At 39.8% G+C, this 12,898-nt stretch overlaps 1 long non-coding RNA gene across 1 annotated transcript in view; it reads left to right on the forward strand.

Annotated features, from left to right (window-relative positions):
- The window catches only part of LOC135057840 (uncharacterized), a 38,562-nt gene extending 26,153 nt beyond the window's left edge, over positions 1–12,409 (forward strand). Inside the window, exon 3 of the long non-coding RNA XR_010244404.1 lies at positions 11,801–12,409. This is a non-coding gene — a long non-coding RNA (uncharacterized LOC135057840). The remainder of the gene's footprint in view (positions 1–11,800) is intronic.
- The last annotated feature ends 489 nt before the right edge of the window (positions 12,410–12,898 follow it).

The following is a 12,898-nucleotide window of genomic DNA, read 5'->3' on the forward strand; positions in this document are numbered from 1 at the left end:
AATCAGAGCACTACATTTTGGCCGCCGTGCTCGATCCTAGATTTAAAACCTATGTTGTATCTCTCTTTCCGGCAGACACAAGTCTGCAGAGGTTCAAAGACCTGCTGGTGAGAAAATTATCAAGTCAAGCGGAACGTGACCCGTCAACAGCTCCTCCTTCACATTCTCCCACAACTGGGGCTGCGAGGAAAAGGCTAAGAATTCCAAGCCCACGCGCTGGCGGTGATGCAGGGCAGTCTGGAGCGAGTGCTGACATCTGGTCCGGACTGAAGGACCTGCCAACGATTACTGACATGTTGTCTACTTTCACTGCATATGATTCTGTCACCATTGAAAGAATGTTGTAAGATTATATGAGTGACCGCATCCAAGTAGGCACGTCAGACAGTCCGTACGTATACTGGCAGGAAAAAGAGGCATTTTGGAGGCCCTTGCAGAAACTGGAGAGTTTAGTGCAGCCGCTCACCTTGTCAGCAATCGGCATACGAGGTTGCTTCCATTAAATGTGGAGAAGATGATGTTCATCAAAATGAATTATAATCAATTCCTCCGTGGAGACATTCACCAGCAATTGCCTCCAGAAAGTACACAGGGACCTGAGATGGTGGATTCCAGTGGGGACGAATTAATAATCTGTGAGGAGGGGGATGTACACAGTGATAGGGGTGAGGAATCGGAGGATGAGGAGGAGGTGGAAATCTTGCCTCAGTAGAGCCAGTGTGTGCAAGGAGAGATTGATTGCTTCTTTTTTGGTGGGGGCCCAAACCAACCAGTCATTTCAGTCACAGTCGTGTGGCAGACCCTGTCGCTGAAATGATGGGTTTGTTAAAGTGTGCATGTCCTGTTTATACAACATAAGGGTGGATGGGAGGGCCCAAGGACAATTCCATCTTGCACCTCTTTTTTCTTTCATTTATCTTTGCATCATGTGCTGTTTGGGGACTATTTTTTTGAAGTGCCATCCTGTCTGACACTGCAGTGCCACTCCTAGATGGGCCAGGTGTTTGTGTCGGCCACTTGGGTTGCTTAGCTTAGCCATCCAGCGACCTTGGTGCACCTCTTTTTTTCTTTGTATCATGTGCTGTTTGGGGACTATTTTTTAAATCGGCCATCCTGTCTGACACTGCAGTGCCACTCCTAGATGGGCCAGGTGTTTGTGTCGGCCACTTGGGTCGCTTAGCTTAGCCATCCAGCGACCTTGGTGCACCTCTTTTTTTCTTTGCATCATGTGCTGTTTGGGGACTATTTTTTAAATCTGCCATCCTGTCTGACACTGCAGTGCCACTCCTAGATGGGCCAGGTGTTTGTGTCGGCCACTTGGGTCGCTTAGCTTAGTCCTCCAGCGACCTCGGTGCAAATTTCAGGACTAAAAATAATATTATGAGGTGTGAGGTGTTCAGAGTAGACTGGAAAATGGAAATGAGTGAAAATTATGGTTATTGAGGTTTATAATACCATGGGATCAAAATGACTCCCAAATTCTATGATTTAAGCTGTTTTTGAGGGGTTTTTGTAAAAAAAAAACGAATCCAAAACACACCCGAATCCGACAAAAAATTTTCAGGGAGGTTTTGCCAAAACGCGTCCGAATCCAAAACACGGCCGCTGAACCGAATCCAAAACCAAAGCACAAAACCCGAAAAATTTCCGGTGCACATCACTAATATTAAATTAATACATTATAGACTGTACAAAGGAGGGCAACTAAAATGGTGCATGACCTACATCACAAAACTTACCCGGAAAGAATAAAAATTATCTTAATATGTATAGTTTGGAGCTGAGAAGGAAAAAGATAGAAACCTTCAAATATATCAAGGGTTTTAGCAAGATACAGGAGACAAATAGTCTTCAAAGGAAGAGAAGTATTAAAACATGTGGACATGCGCTGAAACTGCAAGTAGGTAGCTTCAGGGGAAATTTGAGGAAAAAGTACTTCACAGAAATAGTAGTGGACAAGTAGAGTAACCTCCCATCAGAGGTGGTAGAGGCTAATACAGTAGAGCAATTTAAACATGCTTGTGATAGACATAATGATATCCTTACAATAAACTAAAGCTGAAATAGGGTTTGATGTAACAACAAGGTTAAAAAATAAGTTTTAAAAAGGGGCAGACTAGATGGACTAAGTGTTTCTAATCTGCTGTCAAATTCAATATTTTTACGTTTATCGTGGGCTGGCCGCAGACATCAATAAATATACCCCTAGCAGAATTATCTATAATCACACAATCTAAATAACTTCTGAAATACATTTTTTGTAATAACTATTTATCTTAGTTTGTACTGGAGTAGTATCATTGAGAACAGCAAGTGCAAACACAGTAACTTGTAATCCATAGGATCGCATGGGTGCGGCTTCTTCCACGAATGGATTGCAGCCGTGCTCGAATAGTCACAATCGCGGCACATTTGCACCCGTGACCTATTTGTGGGTAAGATGATAGCTGACACATCTGTATGTCCAGCATTTTATAGGGAATTGATATTTTCATATTGATATAGAGGAGTACCCCAGAGAAAGATACTCTACCTTCTTCACTGTCTGATTATATCCATGTTAATGTTGACAATACAGCTAATCTCTCCCAACCTACTTTTAACTACATCTTAGAGCAATTGCTTGTGCAGTATGATTATGTATGCCCAGGGCTGGTGCAAGGTTTCTTGGCAACGTAGGCAAAACTTCAGCCTAACAACCCCCCCCCCCCGTCCCACACACTCGCTCTCCTTGTCTGATTGACTGCATCTCTCACCTTTACCTATTCCCCGCAACTTGCTTGCTACCCATTCAGCTCCTTCTTCCCTCTCAACCCTTAACCTCCCTGCACCTCTCATTGCTTGTTTCACTCCGTACCTGCTTCCTTGCCCCACTGCCTACCTGCTTCCTTCTCTCACCCCCACCTCTCACTAACTTTCACCCACTGTCACACACACACACACACACACACACACACACACACACCAGTAATTCACTGTCACCCATACACAGCATTCATCCAATGTCACCCACACACAAGCAATGCACCCAGAAGTGCTCATTTAGTGCCACCTTGTACTGCGCATCTGGCTGTGAGGAGCCCGGGAGGCAGCTGCCATCCGCAGGGGCTATGTATCCAGCTAAATCACTGGAAAAGTGTGGTACAGTAGCTGCAGCAGGTGAGATGGCTGCTCAGCGGCTCAGGACAGCTCAGCTCTGCTCTGTGTCAGGATCAACCAGACTACAACAACAGCCGGGGAGGGAGGGCACATGGAGGATGTCCCGGGTCCAGGACTCCCAGTGCTGCTGTGTTTTAAGTGCAAAGGGGAAGTCTCTGACTCTCCTCAGCCTGGCCCTGGCAGCCCTGCTCCTCATCTCTAAAAACAAGAAGAGGAGCTAAGGGTATGATAGAGCAGGCTAGGGGGCGGCGCCACACACGGTTATTCATTCCCTTGTAAACAAGAGCATGGCATATCAACGCTGGTGGCTGATAGCCTAACAGGCAGCCCTGGATGCCGGTGGTGAGGTGAGTGATGGCTAGACGGACCCACGCCGCGGCCGCCCATAGGCTAACCTAGAAGTTTTTTTTTTTTGTAACAATGGATACAACAGGAGCATGCCGCCCTCCAGTGACTGGCACCCATAGGCAGCTGCCTAATGGTAGCACCGGCCCTGCGTATGTCCTAAATTGGTGTATTTCCTGAATATGATGCATCATTGTTACAATAAAGGAAGAATTTGCAGGAATGAATGCTTTTTCTTAAGTTTTTGGTACATTTGACTGTAGTCATGAATATTTAATTTAAGAGATCTATGCTTCCACAAATGTATATATTTACCTGCATATTAAGATTACTGTAGAAAATATTTTGTGTAATTGTTATTTGTTTTAAAAAAACAATGTGTTGTATTTACCATGTATGATTTTCTGCTAATATTTTTCAAATATTGTATTATTAGTATACTGTAATTAGTGCAGGTGCTCTAATCTTATTGTTAAGAAGCATGTTGTCACAGAAATATATTCGTCAAATTCTAACACGGTGTCTTCCTTGGAATTGGATTCTTGGGAACACTCAAATAACACTTAAGAAAAGAATCATGTTGCAGATGTTCAGAAATCTATAGCAACAGCAGTGAGCAACCAAATAATAATTAAATAGGATGTTGCCCACCTGTGGGATGTCTTCACAGCAGACAACCTCATTGTCAGAAACAATCCAGGGTCTGGAACACAGGAAATCTGTTACATTTTTGAACGAGTAGACAAAGGCAGAGTTCAGAATGCCATCAAGTTCACTTCACAGGTATCAAGTACAAGATTATCTAAAAAGGGGAAGACAAAGGCAGGGTCAAAATCCAGTCCAAGGGTCAGATCAGAGCACGTTTTGAAAGACAAGGCTTTGTTTCCATAGGTGCAACCAATCACATAGCAAGGACTGACAGGAGAGGATCCCTTTTAAAGGAGAAAGGAAGCGCGGCTTTGGACTGACATTGGCCATCTGCTTCTGCGCTTGCGTACCAGCCTCTTAGAACTGCATGCCATTAAAACATTGCTGACCATTGCGGAGGGAGCACAGCCACTGGTTCGGAAACAGCTGCCTGCTCATGGTGAGTGGACTTTGACCTGTCACACACATCAACAGAGACATCATAGCATTTGTCTATAAGCCAGTTTCTATTTATTGTTTATACTGCAGAAGTGTTGCGGCTGGTTACATACACAATGATGTCAAGAATATGTTAGGTGTAAATGTATTATTTTGTTGGCCAAGTAATGTATTCTCATTGCATGGTATAAAATTAAATGGGCATTTTAATCATTTTAGGTTGCTATTTTAGAGGTATTGAGTAAATAAGTAATTGTTTTTCTTTTAGAGAGTATTAGGCTTCTATGAGGTGTAGAGGTGAGACATTGGGTCAATGCTCTTGATGTATCTCATTAACCTTATTTTCAAGATTATTTTACTATATAAAAAAGTAACTATTGTGTGAAGTATTCCTGACATTTTTTATAAATTATTGATTTTGAACATAGCTACATTCACACATAAACACATTTTTTATTTAAATATAGTATTTAATAATTATTCATTTATTTTCTACTAGTGATCTTATCTTAATATGTTTAACTAGTTTTCCTGATAATTTTGCATTAGGTAACTTGTACTGTATCTCTGTATTTGCTGTGGGAATACACATTTTTTGTTAACTTCTATGTACTCTAAATAAAAATGTGGATAATTTAATAATTCTCTATATATTTAGTTTAAAATAAATTATACTTTGTTAGCTTCATTTTAATTCTAATTGATACACTAGTCACGGTCAGTTATAGCCAAGTGTTTTTTGTTACCAGACTTTTTACTTTTGACTGTTTATTTTTCTGTTGGCTGCTACTGACTTAGCTTATGGGCTTACCTCTCAAGAGTCAAGTACCTCATAACAATGTGAGTCTCAGGATTGACTTAAAGTTAAGGAAGTTGCATTTGAACATGTAGACAAAAATAAAAAGATTTTCTAAAACAATATTTTTATCTGCAGTCTTAAATTTAAAGTGAAGTTACTTATATGAATTAGAGTTTGAGGCCTGTCTTAAAGTTAATGGGTTTTTGAAGAAGGGTCTGTGAGTTGAATTCACCAAAGGTAAAAAAAAATAGGTTTGTTTGTATTTTTACTTTTACAAGCATAATAAAATACAATATCGATCTTTAAATAATAAATACAGTAATTTCAAGAATTACCTAAAAAATAAAGCATAAATACGGAAATGGCTGCACATCTGCTGAGGTGTATAATTGCTCTTAAGGTGCCAGTTCTGCGCACCAATACAGACTAGAGGTTTATGCCTTCTTTACCATAGCTCATTTGTCTGTGTCATACTTCCCAACTGTTTTGTGTGAAATAGGGTGTTGCTTTCATGGTGCAATTTTGTCCCGACTTTAGCTGAGTAAATGTTGGGACATGCTGTATGACTAGGATGTACCTGAATGTGTACAACTGCACATGTTTTACTGGATTTTAGGGAATACCTATGATTTTGAAGTATACTGATGGCCCACCTATGAACGAAAGTCTTCAAGGAATGTTTTTGAGTCACACATCATGAGGAATAGCAATCAGTATACCTTTCTAGTACTGGTAGGATTCTGACCACCCTGTCCACAGAACGGTAGAAATTCTTAGTGACATGGCTTCAAAAAATGTGTTGGACAAATCTGCTCCACCATATCCCAAAGGTGCTCTACTTGAGTGAGATCTGGTGACTGTGGAGGCCATTGGAGTACACCAAACTACTGTAATTGCCATGCTCATGGAATCAGCTTGATATGATATGTGTACTGGATATAGCACATTATTCTGTTGGAAGTTGCCATTAGAAGGGGATGCAGTCAAAATCCTGGCATTTGGGATCCCGACAGTCAGAAGACCAGCAGTGGGATCCCAACTGATCCTGGAAGTAAATACTAGGGTTGGGGTTAGGGTCAGGGAAGGGTTAGGATTAGGCTGCGGGGGTGGAGAAGGTTAGGCTGCGGAAGGGGGAGGTTAGGCTGCAGGAGGGGTAGGTTAAAGTTAGGATTAGGGGTAGGGTGAAAATACTTACCAAGATCTGTCAGGATTCTATCTGTCCAGATTCCGTTGTTGGTCTTCTTATTGTCAGGATCTGCTGGGATTTCGTACCCAACCTATTAGAGGAGGGAAGGACTATGGCCATAAAGCAAGGCAAATGGTCATCAAAAATACTCATATAGGCTATGGCATTTCAGCAATGCTTCATTGGTATTTAGATGCCTAATGTGTGCCAAGAAAGCATTCACCAAATAACTACACTACCACCACTATAGTAACATAGTATTTGAGGTTGAATAGAGACAAATTGCCCATTGTGGTCAACCTGTTTTAAGTTGTGATGATTCTACATACTCGCTGAATAATGTTTTATGACTAGTTAGCTACTATAACTCATGTTACACCCGGATTGACCACATTGATATTTTAAGTACTATAACCTTGGATAGCTTTTTTATTCAGAAATGTATCCATTTATTTTTTAAATCCAATTACAGAGTCCGCCATTACCACCTCTCTGGCATTGAATTCCACAACCTGATTGCCCTAACAGTAAAGAACCCTTTCCTCCGTTGTGTTCGGAACTTTCTCTCCTCCAGCTGCAGCGAGTGCCCACGTGTTCTTTTAATAAATAATTCCTCTGATAACTCTATGTGATGTCCCTTTACATATTTGAAGATATTAATAATATCTCCTCTTAGGCGCCTCTTTTCTAGTGTATACATATTCAACCTAGTAAGTCTTTCCTTATAGTCCAGTCCTTCTAGGCCTTTAATCAATTTAGTAGCTCACCTTTGTACCCTTTCGAGTTCACTGATGTCTTTTTTATACAATGGTGCCCAAAACTGAACACAATATTCCAGGTGTGGATGCACCAATGCTTTATACAGCGGCATGATTACATCCCAGTCCCTTGTCTTAATTCCCCTTTTTATGCACGCTAGCACCTTACTTGCCTTCTTTACTGTGTTTTGACATTGTGTATGGTTATTAAGCCTATTATCAATGAAAACCCCCAAATCTTTTTCCAACTCTGTTTCCCCTAGACGTTCCCCATTTAATATGTATGATGCAAGTTTGTTTTTAGTCCCAAAATGCATAACCTTGCATTTGTCTGTATTTAACCTCATTTTCCATTTAGATGCCCAGAGTTCAAGTTTAGATAGATCATTCTGCAAGGACTCCACATCCAATTCTGAATGAATTACCTTACACAGTTTAGTATCATCTGCAAAGATTGACACTGTGCTTTCCAGGCCTATTTCTAGGTCATTGATAAATATGTTGAACAGTAGCCATCCGAGTACGGACCCTTGTGGTATTCCGCTGACTACTGGGGACCAGGTTGAGGACTTCCCGTTGACCACTACTCGCTGTACCCTGCTATCCAACCAGTTGCTTATCCATGTGCAAATAGTTTTTCCTTGGCCAAGCTCCTTTAATTTGATCATCAGTCTTCTGTGAGGAACTGTATTGAAGGCTTTTGCAAAATCTGGGAAGGCCACATCCACTGCTTTTCCTTGATCAAGATTATTGCTCACTTCCTCGTAGAAGCTAATTAAGTTAGTCTGACATGACCTGTCCCTCACAAACCCATGCTGCTTCTTGCTAATAATTCTAGCAGACTTAGAATTCCTTCCAATATTTTCCCCACTATAGATGTCAAACTAACTGGTCTGTAGTTTCCCGTAAGATTTTTGGATCCCTTTTTAAATAATGGCACTACCTCAGCTATACGCCAATCCTTCGGTATCATGCCTGATCTAATTGAACTATTGAAAATCAAGTATAGGGGCCGTGCTAGTTGTGAACTAAGCTCCATATGAACCCTTGGGTGAAGTCCATCAGGACCAGGTGATTTATTAATCTTAATTTTGCTTTGTCTCTCCCGGACTACTTCTTCACTTAAACAAGTATCTAACCATGAATCATTACTGTCACAATGTTATGCTGTACTCCCACCATCAGTTCTTCACTGGTGAATACTGATGAAAAGAATTTGTTCAGTATTTCCGCTTTTATTTCGTCATCATTTATCAATTCTCCTAATTCATCTTATGATGGACCTATATTCTCCTTTTTTAACCTTCTACTGTTTATGTATTTAAAAATTTTTTTTAGGATTGGTTTTACTCTCTATAGCGATTTGCTTTTCATTTTCCATTTTAGCTGCTCTTATTGCTTTTTTGCTTTTCTTATTACACTCCTTGTATAAGTCTGAACAGTTGACACAATGGATCATGGATTTATGTTGTTTATGCCAATTTGTGACCATCTAATGGCATGTGGCAGCAGAAATTGAGATTTGTTATGCTAGATTTTTTTTTCCATTATTCAACTGTCGAATTGTGCCTACTGTTTCCTGTTGTTAGCCAACAGCAGTGGAACCTGGTGTGGTCTTCTTCTGCTGTTGCTCTTCCACTTAAAATTTAGATGTGCTATACATTCAGAGATGTTCTTCTGTATGCCACTATTGCAATATATGGTTATATAAGCAACTGTCTCATTCTGATCTCTGTCTTAACATCTTTTTCCACAGATCTGCAGCTTATTTGATTTTTTTTATTTTCTCAATATTCTCTGTAAACTCTAGAGACTGCTGTGCATTAATATCCAGGGAGATCAGCAGTGACTGAGATGTTCAAAGTACCCCATCAAGAACAAACAATCATTCCATGTTAAAAAGTCACTTATATCCCACTTCTTCCCCAATTGTGGTGTTTGAGATGAATAATATTGTAATTAAACCTCTTGACCATGGTGGTCATTCCGAGTTGTTCGCTTGCTAGCTGCTTTTAGCAGCATTGCAAACGCTAGGCCGCCGCCCTCTGGGAGTGTATCTTAGCATAGCAGAATAGCGTAGGAAAGATTAGCAGAACTTCTACTAAATAATTTCCTGCAGTTTCTGAGTAGCTCCAGACCTACTCCTAGATTGCGATCAGCTCAGTCCGTTTAGTTCCTGGTTTGACGTCACAAACACACCCTGCGTTCAGCCAGCCACTCCCTCGTTTCCCCAGCCACTCCTGCTTTTTCCCTGACACGCCTGCGTTTTTTAGCACACTCCCGGAAAACGCTCAGTTACCACCCAGAAACGCCCCTTTCCTGTCAATCACTCACCGATCAGCAGTGCGACTGAAAAGCGCCGCACGAACAACAGCAAAACTGCTATGTTTTTAGTTAAATAATTAAGCGCATGCACGCTGCGTACCATGCACATGCGCATTTAGCAGCAAATCGCAGCATAGCGAAAATCGGCAACGAGCTAACAACTCGGAATGACCACCCATGTCTGTATTATTTTATGTATTGATTTGCCTTCACATGATTAGCTAATTAGAAATTTGCATTAACATGTAAATATGTGTACCTAATAAAGCTGCCACTGAGAGTAATTTTATTAGATGTTCAAAATATACTAAAATTCTGACTTCACCAATAGAGATGTAATTTGGGTAACTATAAAACCTTCATATGGAATGGATTCCAATTTGCCCACTTATAGAAATGACCAACCTATACAGATCCAATCATTGTGATGCCTCTCCATGTTAAATTAAGGTTGACAGGATTTTTTGTTACATTGATCATTACTGCAAATGACAGCTGCTTCTATTATATGTTTCCTTTTCATCATCATCATCATCATCATCATCATCATCATCACTTCATACAACTTCACAAACATTGAAAGCAAGTTGTCTAATGCTTTACAATGCACACACTTGACAAATGATTTCTAATCATTACATATGTTTTATTGTAAATAAGTCAAATACAGATGCATCTGCATTACATTTCTGGTTTTCATTACCACTGTTACAAGCATCAGTGCCACAGCAGAGCAGCACTGGAAAATAGGAAACTGAAAAAGAAAAAAACTTATAATCCCATTAAAAATAAAGAGGTTGTTATAGAGAAAATAGGTACAAAAATATTTAATTTAAGTACACATGTTTTACTGAAGGAAGAAAGGTCAGTATTGGAGAAGGGTCTGAAATTCTGTCCTTCTACAAAGGTTAATCAATTCAATGTTTTTGTCGACATACAGAAGTTTTTGAGAAAATTAACCTTGAAAAAATTCTTCAGTATGAAGTCAAGTGAAATGATAGTACAGGAGTCAGTTGAAATGACCCCTTTTAGGCCAAAATCTACATTTTTCCCCTAACATCTCACAGGGTGTTTCATTGAGTCCTTTTGAGCTCTAATTCAAGAAGATATTCAAAAACTAGATGCCGATAAAATCAAGAGTAATTTGACGTTCAAAGAATGAAAAGGAACTGGTAGGAAATGAAGGGCTCATAATTAAACCGGCAGACAAAGATGGGGAATTGTTCTATTTGATAAACCTGACTATGAAGCAATTGTACATCAATTACTAGAAGATAAAGACACCTACAGAAAAATACGAGGTGATCCCACTATAAAGATGAATTTGAGCTTAAAGGGATTGGTGGATTTGTTTAAAAATAAGGGGACTTTAACTGAAAAGGAATCAGGGTTTATTTACATAGAGGATCCGAAAATGCCTACCATTTACATTCTCCCCAAAATCCACAAAAACCCAGTAAAACCTCCGGGGAGACCCATTGTTTCTGGGGTGGAATCTTTATCAGCGAACCTTTCCCGATTTATAGACTTCCACCTTCAACCTCTTGTAGTTAGGAATCAATCACATTTAAAAGATACTATAGAAGTCATACAATTTTTAGAGACTATAGAATGGAAAGAAAATTATTATTTGATCACTGCAGACGTAAGTTCGCTTTATACAATAATTGACCATAACCAAGGTACACAGGTGGTTAAAATAAGGATAGGAGAACATCTTCGGAATATCCGTAAAGGATTGGATACGCATGCACTGTCGAAGCACTTTAAGGATGTTCATAATTGTGATATCAAACATGTGAGAAACTTTATGGTATTAAAAAAAGTATCCTCCAATGTAAAAGGGGGTGATATTGCTGTAAGATTGGCAAAATGTGAGATGTCCATGATCTACAACTTTAAAACATTAGCACCTATGGGTTTGAATAAGGATTTCGAATTAAAATGTTTTTTTTTATAAAAATTAGTAGGAATCTTTATATAAATGTTATAATTTGTTCAGATTTTCTATGAGTATTAGAGATATATGAATCTTACTGTTCTGCTACCAAACATATTTTATGTATCTTATTTTATGTATTAATTCAATTTGTTATTAATTTACGCTTTTACTGTTATTGTTTTTATATGATATGCTGCTAGAACAATCTGAAAAGGTGGCGCTGAGAAAGGTGAATAATCAAAGACTGCCTCTTGTTCGAGATACAGCTATAAACTGAAAGATCATTCCTGGAAGTGACGTCTCACATTGGTAAGATGCAAACATCTCACGCCAGGGGAACGCAAATGCGGAAGTGAAGTTCTTCCGACACGCTGAGCGGGATATGAGCCACTTCCGATTGGAGGATGGTGTGGCGCCAAAAGGAATTGAAAGTGCTCTTCCGGAAAGGCTGGAACGGAGGGATGGAACAGACATTTTTCTCAGCAATAGGAGGATGTTTTAGAAGATAGTTAATCCATGTCTGGAAATAGGACTTTTTTGTTAATTATGTGATGACATCATCAAAGGGGTATAAAGGGATGCCCAGGGATGATATACCATTATGCCTTGAAAAAGATACCATAGTGTATCGAAACGCGTCGGCAGTTCGTTTGTTGTGAAGGGGAGACACTGGTACGGAACCATAGAGGGACCAACGAGGTGCTGGGGACGCCTGGTATTATTTCAATCATGCCTTGTTTGTCTACTTTTTTAGTGGACAATCCTAGATGGTGAGAGTCCAGTGATTTTACCCTGTTCTGGTTGTTAACTTTTTATGCAATTAAAAATGGTATTATACTATACCTGCTCCTTTCTTTTATGATACCAAATTGTACGAGGGAACCCTACCATTGAGGAATAAGAAAACAGGAGGGGAATGTGTATAAGGCTTGACCTTCTCCATTTCATGTGCTGTGTGTATTCGAATTGGTAGACATATCCTCACGGTACGGACCCCACTTGCAATATTGTGGAATAATTTTTATCATGTTAACAATATTACACTATTGTATTTCTATTTTATTTTTCATATATCTATGGGAGTAATACGAGAAATCTGAGATTGAGGATTTCCATCTCCTACATAGGAGTACAATCTCCAGACCTAGAACAATTGGCGCCTGTGGACATTCTAGTGATATCTTTTGTTTATTACTGTGCTGGTCCCGTCCCCTGATGTCATGCCCATGGCTAGCGACAAAAATCACAGGGCCTGGTACATTCATGTTGCAGGGGTCTCACCATCTCTGGGTCCCTTG

The sequence above is a fragment of the Pseudophryne corroboree genome, chromosome 3 (assembly GCF_028390025.1).
Source record: "Pseudophryne corroboree isolate aPseCor3 chromosome 3, aPseCor3.hap2, whole genome shotgun sequence".
In the NCBI taxonomy this organism is placed as follows: Eukaryota; Metazoa; Chordata; class Amphibia; order Anura; family Myobatrachidae; genus Pseudophryne; species Pseudophryne corroboree.